The 17,702-nt window shown below is 45.2% G+C and overlaps 1 long non-coding RNA gene across 4 annotated transcripts in view; it reads left to right on the top strand.

The window, feature by feature from the left end:
* LOC112839401 (uncharacterized) overlaps positions 1-17,702 on the top strand; it is a 52,333-nt gene that overhangs the window by 21,631 nt on the left and 13,000 nt on the right. For 2 of the 4 annotated variants that reach the window (XR_003212189.2, XR_012382068.1), the window contains exon 1: positions 8,175-8,233. The exons of 1 other annotated variant lie outside the window; for it this stretch is intronic. This is a non-coding gene — a long non-coding RNA (uncharacterized lncRNA). Of the gene's footprint in view, positions 1-4,530; positions 4,742-8,174; positions 8,234-17,702 lie in introns of those variants that run through there. One more of the 4 variants, XR_012382070.1, reaches the window with a different exon arrangement.

Raw genomic sequence — 17,702 nt, 5'->3', positions numbered from 1 at the left:
TGACTCATTCCTGGAGTCCAGATGTGTGGCGGGCTGCGACCCTGAGCCATCAGGGCAATTTGGAAAGCAGAGTAATGATATCTAATCCAGGCTGATGTGCTTTCTCTTGGTGTCAACAGCCATCAACCACAACCCAAAGGCCTCAACTTGAAGAAAAATTTGGAGTAAACGGCTTCTTGTGTAACTCCCTGCAACCCTGTCCAATTTTTTTGTGTTGTTTTCTTACTATTGAAAAATATATTTTACAAGAATTTTGAAGGAATTCTCTGAGATGCTATTTCTTAGAGCATGCCCACAGCTCAATATTTCTTGTCACTGTGCAATTTTTTCTCTTGCTCCTATTTTAAGTCATAGTCTGCCCTTAATATTTTAGCACAGCAGAGCTGGTCAGACCATCAAGGGTGAAGTAAAGGACTATAATGGGGAGACTTCAGAGGAAGAGAAAGGCTTTATTCGTGACACATTTGCCGAGAGGACCCTGGGCAGCTCCCAGAGTTCTGTGACGTCTTCTTGGCCAGCCTCGGGCACTCGCTTCTCCCCTCCTGTCCGTTGTCACAGCCACTGTGTCTCCTCCTTAGTCTCACAACCCCTCAGCTGGACTGGTGTGGGAGCCTCCTGACACCAGTGTTGGTCATAAGTGTCACATTCATTGTCTTTAAAGATATTTTCCCCCTGCCATTCTCCCTTCTTTTGCCTGTAGGATCAAGTCCAAATCCCTTGGGCTTTCATTGAAGTAAGTGGTTCCTAGAGACATGCTGCCTTCGTGAAAATGTTTTCTCATCAGACGCACCGTTTCCTTAGCACACCTGTTCGGACTTACCTTTTCACTTCAGTCAGCCCGCACTCCACAAATGCCTCTTCTTTCCTCCTCTTGCCCACGTCTCTCAGTCCCATCTGACCTTCCTGTCTGTCCAAGGCTCAGCTCACCTCTGCTCCTCTCTGGAGCCTTTCCTAATGGTTGCCGACATACGGTGGTCTCCCCTCTTCTGGATTTCCCCAAGTACTTTTTGTGCCATTGTCATGCTGATCCTTCTTTTTCTGGCGAGACTCCTTGAGGGTCCTAACCCTTGTGACTATTCGCTAACAGATTCTTACTTCAGAATCAGTATTTTGGGCACTCAAAATGGGTAGGAGAACATGGATCCAAGAAAAGACCAGGGAAGCACAAAGGAATGGACAATTTTATCTACGACATGATGCTTTCAGTGTTAGCTGAGTGCTCTCGAAAATCTTTCAAAATTCCCACTTTGGGAATTGCTGGGTGACAGAGGTCTGCTGCTGGGGTATTGGGGCCACTGGCACATGGAGTTAGACCTTGCCTTTCAGTAACAGATCATGGTAAGAAAGAGACTTGGGCTGGTTCATTTTTTCCCTAAAGCTGCAAGGAAATCAAATCCATGACCATACTTACTTACATTTAGTGAATCAGGCCAAGCTCAGAACTAAATGATGAAAATGAAAATTAATCAGGGACTCCCATGGGTCTCACATATGGCAGTTTTGAATCTTTCTTTTTCCACTATCGTAATTGTTTTTTTACTCATTTTCTTTGGTTGAATACACAACCACAAAAAAAAAACCATGAGGCAGTGGTGGTGATGGAAATGAATACACCCATGGAAACAGTGGAATATCTACAGACATAAGATTAGGAAGGAAGGAAACAAAGGCAATTTCAGCTTCTCTGCGAGGCGTGCACACCTTTCCTTGCCAAGACCTCTCGGTCAGGTTGTGGGACTCGGTGGCAGGTGCTTCCTTGACTCACACAGAAAGCAAGCCGTGGACCCCTGGTGCCACTGAGGTGAGTTATATCTGGCACACAAACACCATGTCCTACTCCTCCTTTGTCTCCTTCCGAGAAGAGATAAAAAGGAACACGTAGGGGGCGCCCGGGTGGCTCAGTCGGTTAAGCGACTGCCTTCGGCTCAGGTCATGATCCTGGAGTCCTGGGATCGAGTCCCGCATCGGGCTTCCTGCTCAGCGGGGAGTCTGCTTCTCCCTCTGACCCTCTTCCCTCTCGTGCTCTCCATCTCTCATTCTCTCTCTCTCAAATAAATAAATAAAATCTAAAAAAAAAAAAAAGGAACAAGTAGTTGAGAAAAGAGTCAGAGAGAAGGCTTGGTGCCTCTTCTTAATTCACGGGGATTTAAAATAACACTTTATGGCATTATAACATAGGGTTATGTCCCCTTTATTGAATTTGTGTGGCAAAACGGAACCACAATAGAAAAGAAGCAATCAAAAAGAATATCATGCCTCAGAACATCATTTTCCTCGGTAGAACATCACCTCTTTAACGCACTGAACCCTTTTCTTTTCACACTAGTTAACAAATAGCATTACCGTGACTCGAGTCAGATTTTGAAAACTTGTCTGGTGCCTTTCATTAAGAGTTGAAAGCTGTGTAGGACTCTTGCTCCAGGAAACTTTGTTTGACATTTTAATCGTATTGCCTCAGCAAGAGCAGAGAACATCCACGAACTTAGATTTGTACAAGGTAAATCACGAATTCCTCCAAAATGGGGTGCCTTCTTCTGAGTGATGGGGTGGTTTTTACATGAAATGTCAATGTAGCTTCTCCACTTGACATAAAAGTCCCAATTAAAGAAAAAAACTAAACTGCTCAGTTGTTTTTTTTTTTTTTTAATCAAGCAATTATTTTTTTAACCTGAAGTGCTTTTTGGAAGAGACTACCAGGAAAGGACTGGAAAGTAGTTATCATGACTGATCAGTTCTAGGAGTTGGGGTAACCAACATTGGCAGGGTGGGACCTCCAAGCCCCAGGGACCTCTTGGATGAATTAGATTCCTTCACTTGTTTGACATGGTCTTCTGGAGGGGACACCATGAGTTAACATGCACCAGAACAGATCAAATGTACTACCAGCTGGTCGTTTACTCTGGTACCGGAAGGCTGCTTTTCTTACATACAATTCTTTGTTGTGCTAAAGAGACATCATGTATAAAAGCCTAAAAGTAAGCCTTGAGTTCTTTATGTCTGGCAAAATTGTCGGTACAATGTGCCTCGAGGATATATCCACCATGTTTGCCTTGCGGGGTCGTTGTGAAAGAATTAGATCGTATGTAAGAGTCACCCCATACATGTTACAGTGTATAAAGGACTGACGTCTCCATTTTCTCAGTTGAACCTCACAACATCAGTGGGAGGCAGGGAAGGCAGATATTATTATCCCTTGAGAGGGGGTGACCCTGCTGCTGCAGCATATGTGCAACTTTTGCTGGAGGAAGACTGTTTATCGGTTGTATTTGCAAGTATTTTATATCGTACAAGGGTGTTTATTGCAGCAGTGTTTATAATAAGGAAAAATTGGAACCTACCTGAATGCTTGTCAATAGAGGCCTGATTAAAGTATAAGAGTGGCCCTACATGGAATACTATGCAGCCATTAGGAATTTTGAGTTAGAGGTTTTAGAAGTAACTTCATTGGTGTTGAAGTATATTTATTTATTTATTAATTTATTTTAAAGATTTTATTTATTTGAGAGAGAGAGAGAGCACAAGGGTTGGTGGGGAGGAGCAGAGGGAGAGGGAGAAGCAGACCCTCCGCTGAGCAGGGAGCCCAGTGTGGGGCTCGCCCAGGACCCTGGGATCATGACTGGAGCTGAAGGCAGGTGCTTAAGCGACTGAGCCACCCAGGTGCCCCTGAAGTATACTTATTTTTTTTTTAAAGATTTTATTTATTTATTCATGAGAGAGAGAGAGAGAGAGAGAGAAGCAGAGGGAGAAGCAGGCTCCCAAGGAGCAGGGAGCCTGATGCGGGACTCGATCCCAGGACCCTGGGATCATGACCTGAGCCGAAGGCAGACGCTTAACCATCTGAGCCACCCAGGTGCCCTGAAGTATACTTATTGAGGAAGAAAATTATTCGTACTATGTTTAAGCCAGTAAAAAAATGCAAGAGGATCCCTTTGTGATAAGGAAAAATGTGTGTGGTAACACAGTGCTTATCTCTGTGTGCTGAGAATATGGGTGGTATTTGTTTTCTTTCTTATTCTCATCCATCATTTCTAAATTTTAATGTTAATGAACATTAACAGTGTACTAGTCAGCATTGTCACTCAGATTAGCTTTTGGAATAATAATTAATGGAACAGGTACAGCGCCACCTCTGGGCTTCGTGGGTAAAGCGACCCTCTCGTGTGTGAGCGTTATCAGCCGTGGTCCTGGCAGGAGCCAGAGTTCAAGCAGATGGTGGAAATGCAAAGCATGAATTATGGCACAGTTTACAGTGGTGTGAAATGGGTAAGGGGAGCAAACAGGGGTGGGAGCACCGTGACACCAGGAACAGGGGGAAGCCACGAGCACCCCTAGGACGGAGGGACAAGAGGAGGAAACAGTTAGTTCCCAGGGTCCAGGGGCCGGTGCTGTGGAGGAGTGATCCCCTCAGCGGAAGCTGGAGTGGCGAAGGGTCATAGCCCTCGTCGGACCCCAGTGAAGCAGGGAGGAAATCCTCTGACCCCTCTTCTGCCTTCTTTCCTGCTGCTGCCTCCCGTTGACCAAGCCCAACAGGAAGCCCGCTGACAAGGGGGTCAAGGAGAACAGTTCACAGAGGTTAGCCTGCTAGTGCACAGAGCAGAGAAGGCAGGAAGTGGGTCTGCCGATGGGGAGTGTGCAGCAACCACAGGGAGCAGAACCCCCGGGGTCAGTCCCCTGGAGAAGAGGCATGTCTCCTCATCAGGAAACTGAAACCGAAAGGAAGAGCCTGTTGGGGCAATAGGAGGTGAGTGATCGGGTTTGTCTGCTGGTGTTCAGAGCTTCAGAAACATGGGGATGGGATCACAGGTCACCTGGCCCAAAGGGAGCACAGAACTTCCTTGTGGACTGTTACACAGAGAGAGTTGTGCCTTCCTCCCTGTTGCCTGGGGAGTGGGGGGGGGGGGGGGGGGGGGGGGCGGCGGAGGGGGACTGCCAGGGAAAATTAGACCCACGACACCCTGGCTCTCCCAGGCTGGTTCCTGCTGTCCCAGCTCTACACCTGTGCCCTCTGACACCTCAGCAGCCAGCAGCCCCAAGTTGCCTCATGTCACAGATCCCATAGGCAGCAGAGGTGGGACTCTGGCCAAGCAGTGGGGTTCCAGGATTATACAAAAGGGCCACTCTTTCCCTCCCTGCTACTTGGAAGCAGAGGGGGTAGAATCCCCTCTTCAGGTCTGAAGAGGAACCACACTCTCAGCCTGCCTAAGATGCAAAACAAGTCCCTCACACTTTGGGATACTCTCCCCATCGTGCAGGTGACAGTCTGCAGAAATCTCACCCACCTTTCAAATTTCACTTCCTCCTGGGTCACTTCCTACAGGTGTGTAGAGCCCCAGCGGTAGGCAACCGGCAGATAGGGACGAGTGCGTAGCTACTTCCCAGTCTCCTATTCCTTGAAATCAGACAGAAGAGAAAGCAGAGTTGTGAGAATTTGGGGAACCAGGTCCACCAGGGGGGTCCTCAGTTTCCCAAATGTGCATGCTGGAGAGCCATGGCAAATGTGTGCTCCAGTTCAGCCGCCTGATCTGGGCTGACGGAGAGGATGGGGGCAGACTCCCTCCTTGCACGGAAGATGTCAAGTGCACTGCCATTATCAGTTTATCCCCTCACCTGAGAAGGGTCAGGAACAGTCACCTGGGAAAGGCCATGAGGAAAAGCCAGCACCAAATGTTGAGGTCACCTGGGCATGATCCCTCCTGCTCTTTAGTTCATTTCTTGGAAACAAGCTTACCTGCATCTCTTTCTTGGCTTCCTCTTAGAGGATTTATAACTAGATTTTTCATCAGTTTCATCTTTCATTTCACAGTGAAATATGATCAGGTACTACCTACAAGAACAGTCTCAAAGCTGTGCCACCAACAAATCAAAAGGCCCTACTTTGCTGCCCCATAGGATGGTTTTCTGGGTAGAGGGGATGTGGCTTCCTTGCGTGGAAGTGCCTTTCAGGTACAGGACTTCATGAGCTACCAGTGCCTTTTGGGAATTAGGAGCAGGCACCCCTTCCTCTGGGCAGATGCACCCGGTTACTAGGACTCTGGTTGGTGAGGGAAGGCCCACCCACTCCCCAGCCAAGCCCCCTGTGCAAGGCACCACCTGCCCAGCCTACCCGAAGGCCAGTGTGATGGGCATTGCATCCACAAACAGAATCTACCATAACCTAAGCAGGAACCTGATATATTATGTTCTCCAAATTTTTTTTCTTACCTAAAAACAAGCAAGCAAGCAAAGAGAAAAGCACCTTGTGTCCATGTGAGTAGAGATTGCTTGAATTACAGCACATGGACATCTCACTTCACAGAAAAATCATGTTTTATGAAGAGATCTGGGTTAGTGTCTTAGCCTGAGTTCTCTCAGAAAGCAAAGCCTGAGAAAGGAGGGTGATGGAGGTGGTTCATTTGGGAAACACAGGCACCAATATAGGGGGAGTAAGAGATGTCAAACAAGATGGAAAGAAAGCCGATCCAATGTACTTGTTGAGCTGGTTCCTGGTGTGGTCAAATGGGCTCCATGCTCCTTGGACCTTTGAGGACCATCCTCTCAAGGAGAGAAAGTAAGGATGGATCATTTCCTGGCTCCTGGCACCAACTGGTCAACGGTTGCCCTTGGGGTGTTAACTCCTCAAACACCATCTAGATATGCACATACATCAGAGTGGTTGGCAGAGACACTGGGTCAGGGAAGGCAAACCCATATCCATTTCCGGTAAGATTGAGTCCGTGCTCTCTCAGAGTAGAAGGCGTCTGATGGAAAAAACCTACCCCCAAGTGACTGACTGGTTTCCTTAAGAAACGTGTGCCAGATGGAGTGTTCCTTGTCAGTCTCTCTGGTGACCAGTACAGCAGTTTCAGTGATTTAGTACAGTGGTTGCTAGACTGGTCTTAGTGAGATGGCACTCATACTGTTGGGGCCATGCGGACCCTCTCTCCCTGCACCACATCCCCTCTGTCATGCAAGTCCTGGAGAGGCTAGGGAGAGAGGCTGGCTGGCATCCTCAAGACATCTTGCACACCTAGTGGTTCGGTGCCACACTTGTAGAGGAGGTGCTCTGGTGTGCCTGGTGTTGAGATGAAGATCCAGGTGCTGTGTGCCCAGTAACAGAGATCCATCTACATGATTTTCTCCACCCTTTCTTATCTTCTTGTCTCCTGACTTCAAGTCTTTGAGGCTTCCAACCCAACCAGCAAGCCATTTGCCACTGCCCCTAGGTCCAGATATACCCATAACTCAGACAGCTTCCCCCGACCCGTGAAGTGAGTAAGCAAGTGAATTGTTCACAGCTCTGATCACTGGGAGGAGTGACCTTCACTATTCTTCAGGGCCGTCCTGAATAGGGTTATAGTATGCTGGTCCAATGACTGTTAGCACTAACTTGTCAAGACAACCCATCCATGAACAAGGTCCAAGTTTTTTTCTCATTTGTCAGCTGTAGGGAACTAACTCTAAGGCCTTAGGTGTGAACTGAGCAAGAGAGGTAGAGAACACAGGAATCTGAGGCAGATGGAACTTCCCTGTGTCCCTCGGATCCCTTCTGGCCCAAGCTCAAACGAACCATTTCCATTGTATAAAGTACTACTGCTGTGCCTGTCTGACTTTAACACAGTCCAGCTCATAATGGGCACAGTCATCTGGCTGCATGGTCACTTGATGTCCCATGGTCAGAAGATCCATCTCTGTCAGGGCTCAGGAGCTGCTTTCCAAATGGTTTTTAGTTTTTTGCTTCAGAAGGAAAGTCTAGTTCTAGAACTCTAGGATCTGTGCTGCAGCTCTTTTTATTGGGCTTGACAGAGACTACATGCACACCACATCTTTATTCACAGTAAATAGCACCAAGAGATCTACTGGTCATAGGGCCTAAGTGGCAAGATCTGCAGATTTTGCTCTGACACTCAAAACTGGCAGCCTTCCAAGTCACCCAATGAATGAATCAGAGCAGTATCCCCGAGAGTGGTATATGTTGCCTCTAATTTCTAAAGATTCTTAGTGGTTTTAAAACAACCTCAAAATTCGTTGATACTCCAGCCATCAAGAAACAAAGTCCACGTCCCCTCAGCTGGAGTCTGGGTAGGGGTTTATTGCCTCCACGAAGAGAAGACAGCCAAAGATACCTTCTGTGACTTCAGAGGCTATGTCATAACAGGCTACGTAGCCTCCCCCTTGTTTACTGGAACACTTGCTCTCCCAACTACCCTGAAGCCGCCATCCTGTGAAGAAATCACAGGTGGAACACAGTTCCATGGTAAGGCCACGTGTGGGTGTTCAAACTGACAGTCCTTACTGAGCCCAGCCTTCAAGTGCCCCAGCCCAGGCATCACAAATATAGGTGAAGATGACTCCCTAAGATTCTAGTCCAGTTTGAGTCAGCGCCAGCTGGTGGAGTTTCCCTAGCTACTGCTCCAGCCAGCCTTTCTCAACTGAGGTTCCTCATTTGAGCCACAGGAGACAGAAAGCGGTTTGAGTCAGTATTTCTTTCCCATTCTCCCAAGTACAGAACATAACTAGTACCATACTAGATGCACAGGAGAGAAATTAGTTCATTATATACAAATGGATGCCTTAGGGCATCAGGGCTTAATTCTACCGTGGAACCCCAATTTAGAAAAGCTGGCGGAAATTGAGAAGTTGAGACAAGACACTCCAAACTTCTGACCCTCAGAATCCGTGAACATAATAACATGGTGGTGGTTGTACCTCACTAGGTTTTGTTGTGGTTTGTTATGCAGCAATAGAAGACTGGAATAAGGTACAAGACCTAACATCTTGTCCTTTACCTCAAAGATGGTGTAGTAGCACACCTCAGATCACCAGACTCCTGAAAATGTCAATGGTGTGGCAGGTTGGGCTCTCTTTGTGGGGTTTAATTTCTCGGACACACAACTTCTGTTTCTCTTTACCAGGTTAAATCTGCATGATGTCATCAGGGTAGTGTCCCACATATTAAGGCAGTTAAGATCCCTGCAGGCTACTTTGCCATTGTATTAGAGGCTTCACATAGCCTTAAGCAAGACTCTGAATGTGTACTGATGTCCTTCCCACTTAAATGAGACCTACTTTTGATCCTGGTTATTGATGATGGGTTGAAAAGAATATGTTCACCAGATCAATAGCAACATACGGAGTGCCAGAGGCTGTGTTGATTTGTTTTAGTAAAGATACCATTTATAGCTCAGCAACTGAGATTGGGGCTACCTCTTGGTTACGTTCATGGTAGTCCACTATCTTCCTTCATGATCTGTTAGTTTATGTTTTCAAGGGCCATAAAGGTGGATTATACATGGATATGATGGAGTATATCCACCCCACATATTTTGGCTTTGATAGTGACCTTAACTGTCTTTCAGGATGCAGTGTTGACTTGGGTTTACTCTCTTGGCTGGTGGGATTGTGGATGGGTAGTTTCACAGGCTTCTACTTGGCTCTTCCTACCTCATGGCTCTAACTCTGTAGGTCAGGGAACCAGGGGAAGGATACTGCCAGCTGCTCTGTTTATCCAAACTATGCACTTGGGGAATGGGGAAATAACTACAAGGTGGCTCTGTGAACATACTGGATCTCCTTTGAGGTGTGCTTGTGCCCGCTCACAATTTCTTTTCACAATTCTACAAGTCAGGTACTATCCTAGTTGGCTGTTCACCTGTCCCATCACTGGGAACCTGCTGGCCTTTTAGCTGCTGCCACAGATGTATGAGGGCCAAAGCATCTTCCAGCCCTTGTGCCCATATAGCAATCACATATACCTTCTACTGTCATTTAAGAAATGCCACCTGACCTCTGACATTCCAGAATTCTATCATTCTTATTGATGCTGAGGAGCTTAGACTTACAGCACCATTTCCTCCTATCAACCCCAGGGTGCAGGGGACAACCACTGTTGGAGTTACCAGGGCTTTTTTCATCACTGCATTTCTTGACCAACTGAGCCACTCAGGCGCCCTTCATCACTGCATTTCTTATTGTTTTAGCCAAAGCAATGTCCTTTGGGAATTCCTGGGAAATATAAACAGATGGGAACTTCTCTGATCTCAGTAATAAATCCACCCCCCCTTGGCCTCTCCTCGATAGTCTGCCAAGTTCATTCTAGCAACTCTGTCTTATTTGCCACAATCCATTGTTATATCCAAGTTTCAAAGAGTCATGCCGGCAATGCATTATGACTGGATCCTGATGTTTTTGCCAGGATGTTAAACCCTCAGTCAAGGAAGAATGCTCCTATATCAATGACTTCTTCCCATTCATCTTTATCTTCAGGCCTCCCAATATTGTCCCACTCTCTCAACATGCACTTCCATGAGTGTTTTTGCTGGTTTCTGCCAATGCCTGTTTGCCAGATCTTGCAACTTCTTTGGTGTACGTACAGTGAGCAGGCATTTTATTTCCTGAATCAGACTGTGCTTAGAGCTGACTGTAGTTATTGGTAATGAGAGGAAGGCAAGGTCATACCTTGAGGAGGACAAGCATCATCTCGTGAAGCACCCACTTCAGATAAGGTCTTGGCAGCATTTCACATAAGGGGAAACTGTTTTACTCTGGAAAGGGAGATATAGTTTTTCTTCTTTGAGTCCAGAGTGGATAACAAGATCTATTTTTTCCCCATCCTTTTATTTGTTCCCTGTTTCCTCTATTTCTGCCCTTCTTTTAGGTTGAGTATTTTTTTTTTATTCTGTTTGATTTCCTTCCTTGTCTTCTAAGCTAGAACTCTTTGTTTTGTTATACTGTACTTCACACATAGCTTAAGAACCTTACAATAATAGGATACATCCATTCGTCCCCTCTAGGGCTTCATGCTATTTTTGTCATATATTTCCTTCATATATATATTACTAATCTCCCTTTACATTATTTTTTGTTGCTGTTTAAACAGCCAATTATCCTTTAGATGGCTTTAGCTAATTTTAAAATGTCTGATATACTTACCCTTTCCAAGAGGTCTTCATTCCTTTGTGTAGATCAGGTATTTTTCCTTCTGTCTGAAGGACTTCCTTTAACATTTCTTGTAGCATGGATCTCCTGGTGACAAGGTCTTTCTTCTTTTGTGTAAAAAGTCTTTATTTTGTCTTCATTTCTGAAAGGTATTTTCACTGGGTATAGAATTCGAGGTTGACAGCTGCTCATCTTTAAAGACATTGCTGTTATTCACTGGCATTGTTTCTGATGAGAAACTGCTGCTATTCTTTGCTGTTGTTCCTCTGTACATAATATGTCATTTTACTATGATTGCTTTTGAGATTTTCTTTTTGTCATTGGTTTGAACAATTTCTTTATCATGTTTGTTGGTTTAGCTTGCTTTACGTTTCCCATGCTTGGGCTTCAATTCTTTTTCCACCCCCCCATCTACTCTCCTTGTAGACCCCAATTACATGGATGTTGGACTGCTTGAAATTGTTCCAAAGGGCAGTGAGTTTCCTTTTCTTATTCTTTTTTCTCTCTGTGTTTAATTAGACAGTGTCTACTGCTATTTATTAAAGTTCTTCAAAGGTTTTTTTCTCACAGTATCCAATCTATAATTCAACCCATTCAGTGTAATTTTTAATCTCAGAAATTGTAGTTTTCATCAGTAGAAGTTCATCTTCTTTTTAGTATCTAAAGGTCTTTTAAATATCTTCCATGTTTATACTTCACTACTTGACTACCTGTAATACAGTTTTGATAATTGTTTGAATGTCCTTGTCTGTTTAAGTCTAACATCTGTGTCAGTTCTGGGTTGGTTTTGATTGGTTGTTATTTGCTCTCATTATTGGTCATATTTTCCTGCTTCCTTGCATAACTGGTAATTTTTTACTGGATGTCATACTTTGTGAATTTTACTTTGCCGGGTTTTGGCTATTTTTGTATTCCTATAAATATTCTTGAGCTTTGTTCTGGGATGCAGTTAAATTGCTTGTAAACAGTTTGCTCCTTTTGGGTCTTGTTTTTAAGATTTGTTAGGTGGAACCAGAACTGTGTTTAGTCTAGGGTGAATTATTTTTCAATCCTGAGAGAAAAACAGAACTTCTGAGTACTCTACCCAATGCCCCATGAATTATGAGGCTTTGCAGTCTGGCTGGTGTGGAAACAGGCACTATTCATGGTCCTGCTCCCTCTAATTTTTCTGGGTGGTAACTTCCTCACTGGCTAGCTTACTCACATGCATTCCTTGATAAATACTCTCCTGAATATCCAAGGGGGGACCCTCTGTAGATGTCTGGTACTCTTATTCTGTGCAGCTCTCCCCGCTCCAGTAGTCTGTTCTGCAAACTCTAGGTGCCTTGGTCTCCAGGAATCATCCCCATCTTCTCTCAGGGAGTCCACTGGACTCCTGTGCCTGGAATTCCCACCCCTGCACAAGGGCCTGAAAAGTCTCTCAAGGCAGCAGGCTTGTGTAGGGGCAATTGTTTACTTCCCATCTCTTGGGAATCACTTGTTTTAGTTGCCTAATATCTGGTGTTTTAAAAACTATTGTTGCACAAATTTGGTTCATCATTCTGGTTGTTCCAGATAGGAGGATAAGTCTCTATTACTACATCTTGGCTGGTAGTGGAGTATCTCTGTCTTTAAAATGGCCAACACTACATTCAACCTTTCATCTGTAGAATATCTGCAAAGATCCTGAGTGCAGAAACCAAGCTGACTTAATCTCTGTAACCCTAGATGACTGACACAGGACTTTGCATATAGGAGGTGCTCGGTAAATGGTTGGCAAATTGAATTGTAGAAGGACAAGCAGGTGAAAATTTCCCAAAGGGATATTTTTTGCCTTATGCAAGAAAGAAATATCTAACTAAGAGTTCAGTAGTGGAAACTTTTAAAGGTGGTAGTGATCTTTCTATTATGGGAAGTGTTCAAGCAGAGTGAGAACTCATTTGCTGGAAATCAGCATTTCTGTATTGTCCAGAGAAAACCTCAATCTCATGCCAGTTTTCCACTAATACTTCTCAACCTTATTATTATCTTTTTTGCCAAATATGAGATATTATGAAAATAATTATTAAGGACTCCTTCTCTAGGTTAATTATAAAAATGATAGTCCCCTGTAAACTTTTCTAAAGCTATACTGTCTGAAATTGACAGAACATCAGCTAATAAGGAAGCTTAGATATTGTTACCCACAACTGGCTGATTGAGAAATGGCAATACGTGGGGATTCGGGGACTTGTTTTAAGTTACACAGTCAACTCTAGAACCAAGCCAAGAACACAGGTGCCTAAATGCAGGACAGCATCCTTTCCCTTTGGCTATGTTGCCTCAGAAAACCAAAGAAGTTTCAAAAAGTCCATTTCTTGTGTTTTAATGTGGGTTTTAAAAGTAGGCAACAACAAAGCTAGTGGAACAACTGTGGGATTCAGATAACACGGCACGTGTTTCCACCATAGAAAGTGAGGCTGAAATTGGAGTTGCTCTGCAGCAGAGGTTAAACAATAAGAAAATGGAGTGGGGCTCCCCGAGGCCATGAAGATCTGAAGAATCTAGACAGGCATTGAATGAAGTCAGACAAGCAGGGGTTCAGGTGAGCTAGACAGTTTTCAAAGTAAATAAAACACATCCAGTAGCACAACCTCATTTCAGGTTGTGAAACAGAGTTTTTGGATAAAAGAGTTTTAGATAATTAGGGCTTTGCAGCATAAACAAAACACAAGGGACACAGAGCAGGGGGAAATAATTGAGAAGATTCAGGTAACAAGGGAGCTGGTATCTATAACCACATTCTCTTTGGCTTCTGATGGTTAAATTTCCAAAATTTGCTGGGGCAGGGTGGTGAATGGGATAGAAAATGTTGGGCAATTAAATAATCTCTCCAGCCTACGTCAATGGATGCCAAAATAGTATTGCAATTTATGAATGCTTTAGGAAGGCAGGACAGAGTGAAGGCTAGAGAGGACAAGATGAGAGCATCCTGCTTGTTATGGAGGTGCAGGGTCACAGGGAAGGGGGCAAAGGGAGAAAGGGGCTAAAGGGCTTCATCAGGGTGTCAGAGTCAGCACTGAGGCCCAGTTGCACTTGCATGGCATAGTGGAGATGGGGAGGAGGACTAGACAAGCCTGGACTATTGAGCAGGAATATCAGACCTGGTTAAGAACAGTGGACTCTATCCAGCACCACCACCAGCTCTCTGCCTCTACTACTCTCTCTCTTTCTGTCTCCAAGACCCAAAGCCCCCTCATCAGCCACCTGGGAACCCCATGCCTTGAGACCTAGCAGAGTAGACCCAGGGCCCTGGAAGAGGGGGGCAAATGGGAAAAAAGGAGCAATGAGGCCTGGAGAAGAAAATGTAGAGATTGTTCATCCAAGAGGAAAAGGGGGTGAGTCCTTGGAAAGGACTGGAAAGGGGAACAGTGGATGATGGCAGAGGCTCCATTTTACAACCTCTAACATGGTATTTCTTCCGTAGGGTGAAGGCAGAAGGCATAAGAAACACTTTTTGTGAGAAAAGTATTCCCTTTTTTATTGCGTTTCCAAAAGAAGGTTAGAGAAAGCCTCAGTTAGAGCCACTTTTTCCTTAACAGGGTTCCACTATGGCCTCATCTCTCTCTCCCACCCCTCTCCTTGACAATGAATGAATAGGCGTCAGGTTAAGATCTCCAGTGAGCAACTGTAGCTAGCTGGGAATCAGGCACATTGCTTTGTTTTCCACAGGATTTATTTCTGTTGATGCTAAGTGATCCGGTTTTCAATTTACGGTAGCTTAAGTTTCCTTTAAAATGAAATTTGCAAAAAAAGTACTGAGTTGAAATTCAAGCTGTATGATTGGAAACTAATTATCCAACAAAATTTATCACTGAGCTAAATGTCACGAAAATGACAGTTTGTAGTGGTAGAACTAAATCCTGGTCTGAAAAACAGGACTGTGCCATGGGCCCCAAGTGGAATTTTAGATCAGAGTGATTTCATTTTCATTTTTTTTATCAATGGGAGACCTAGCTGCTAGCTAGAACTTAGCATGAGATGTCCACCGTTTTAACATATGAAGTTACTAAAGTTCTAGTCAAAGACAAAGAGATGGATGTTTTAGTGAGTCCATGCCAACTTACCACTCTTATAAGCTCAGAGATATTAAAAGGTCATGTGAAGATCCCCATCCTTAAGGGGCTCTTGGATGCCAACCACTGGAGTAGATTATTTTTAAGGGATGTTCTGGTTCCAAAATGCTGTGCTAAGTATTCCATCCAGGGGCCAACAAAGGCAATGATATGATAAAAAGAAGAATAGTGATAGATTATCGCATTAAAATCTAATTTTCTTTATCACCACACCTCACCTGTCAAGTAGGTAGCCGGAAGTGAATCTACTTGAAACAGAGGTCAGACGCCCAGCACAACCTTGTCCCCTAAATTCCCCTCTCCTAAGAAAAATGTTCTCATCCAAAGTTTTCCGACATTTTTTTTGAAGGTCAAAGAAAGTGAAGACCTACCTAGGTGAGATGGGCAAGGGGAACAAGGGGGAACAAGGCGGTTGGCTTTGGTTGGCCTACTTCTGGCCCTAATGGGAGAGATTGCACCTTCCACCTCTGTGAAGCTTCTGCCAGAAAGCCTGCCGCCCAAAGAATTTGCTATCTGTAGACACCCTCCCCCCTCCCCCCCCCCCCCCCCCCCCCCCCCCAGAGCCTCCCTTCTCTGTATTTCCGGGAACAACAGAGGTTAGGATAGTAGCTTTAGAGACTGACAGCCAGGGTTCAAATTTCATCTCCCATAGGGAACCTCCATTTTATTTAAATTTTCGCATTTGTCTAGCATAGTAACTCAGAGAAGTAGGTTCAACTTCAGGGCAGTTGCTGTTACTACAAAACCTTTGTGTGAATTCGAAAAGCACATGACCCTCTCCCTAAACCAAGCCATTCTCTCTCACGCACACTCTAGGCACATAAATCACAAAAAGCACGCTGATCTCAGGGCCACTGCGGTCTCCAGTGGGGGGCGGAGGCAGGGGGTTGTGGCTTGGCAGAGAACAGGGAGAAGATTGGACACCCACCTGCCCCTCCCTTGGGCGCTTTTTATGAAGGGCCCAGCGTACCAGACCTTACACAGTGGTCTGACAGTTATCACCATTTTACAGCCAGGAAAGGTGAAATATTTGTGTTTTAAAAAAGATCACCCTGGCTGTTTTGTAGAAAATGGATTGGGGGAGGATGCGCTTAGAGGCAGGGAGTTGTTCGAAGCCTGCCGCAGCTGTCCGGGTGACAAATGATGGGCATTCGGGGTAAGGGGCAGTGGTAAGGTAAGAAGCACACAGATCCCCGGGCCGCTGAGGGGGCAGAGTGGCTAGGTCTGGAGGCTGCTACGAGGATTCCAGAGATGATGATGGTGGTGATGATGTTAACGATACTATTTACAGACAGCTTATTTGTACCAGGTACTAACTGATTTACGTAAGTTCTGTGAACCAGGAAAATTGACCACATTTCATTCCTGCATGGTTGCCGTGAGGATCAAAGGTAACATAAAGTGTCTATGCCATCGTAGACCCTTCATAGGTGATAAATACTAGTCTAATTATTAGCAAGCAGCCAGCATTTGAAATTCCTCTCTTAGTGAAGACGTCCTAGTTTGTGTGGATGGCCATGGTAGATAAGGTAGGTGGTCGAGCATAATTAAGACAATGGTTTCATAGCTCACTGACCATCAGATTAGATTCCTTGGGTAACTTAAAGGTGACAGATACTCAATCCCACCTCCGTCCAGTTGGTCTCGGGTAGGGGGTATGTGTATCAAATGTTTTAAAAGCTCTCCAGATTTCCAGCATTGAGAACCACTGAGTTAAGAGTCTTTGGAATCAGACAAACCAGATGAAATTCCGGCTTTGCTCTTCAAGGTATGGTTTCAGGGAGGAGGGTCATACCGCCCTGTACAGGTTATGTGGGGATTAAATGAGGGGTGATACATATTCCATGGTACCTCTGGGGACATCTCTGCTCATCCCTAGCTTGGTATGGCTTCTGGCCTCTAATGTGGGTTCAGTAGGTATGACTGCCATGCCTGGGGATCAGGAAGCAAAGGGACCTGAAGAGGCCATGGACCATCCCTGGAGCTGAGAGCTTTACATCCATCACCTTGTTTAATCCTGGCCCAAAGTATAGCCATCTCTCACAGATGTAGAAACCCAGAACTATGGAGGAGATCATCTTCGCAAGGAAGCTGGAATTGGCATCATGTTCTATGTCTTTCTACTCTACACCACAAATCAAATTCAGCCCATGCTTGTTTTTCTGGAGAAGGACTTGTTACAGAAGTGATAGTGCCAGGGAAAAGAGCCCTTGTCTGTCCTGCTTTGAACTGCTAGACTGAGCCACACAGCGAATGAAGGCCAAGGAGGAGCTCCTCGCCAGCCAGGGCAGCTCAGAGCCTCTCAGATGACAGGGGTGTGGTGGGTGATGGGCAAAGAGGGAAGTGTGGGGAGAGGAGGTGGGCAAAAGGCCAGGAGCAGAGAATCAGACATCTAGTATATGGCCGGGGTAGTGAGATGACATATGTCAGCCAATACAATAGCCGGTAGACAGTAAGTACTTAGTAATCATTATTTTACGTTTTTCCTCTTTCAGAGCTGCCTTCTGCCACTAAGATAAGAGCAGGAGTCCATCCTCTTTAGTGGGACACATCTTTTGGCTTGTCTGCACACCCTTCCCTTTTCTGGGAATTGCTCCCCCAACCACACGTTCATGGGGACAACCATGGTCATAATATGTCCCCTTTGGTCTTTGAGGGATTCAGAAGGGGTATCCATTAGAGAAAAACAGCCAC

This window comes from Callorhinus ursinus, unplaced genomic scaffold, assembly GCF_003265705.2.
Source record: "Callorhinus ursinus isolate GAN/ISIS: 27379988/994484 unplaced genomic scaffold, GSC_fseal_2.0 scaffold23, whole genome shotgun sequence".
Lineage (NCBI taxonomy): Eukaryota > Metazoa > Chordata > Mammalia > Carnivora > Otariidae > Callorhinus > Callorhinus ursinus.
Note: the sequence above shows the minus strand (reverse complement) of the source record. Positions and strands in the feature narration are given on the sequence as shown.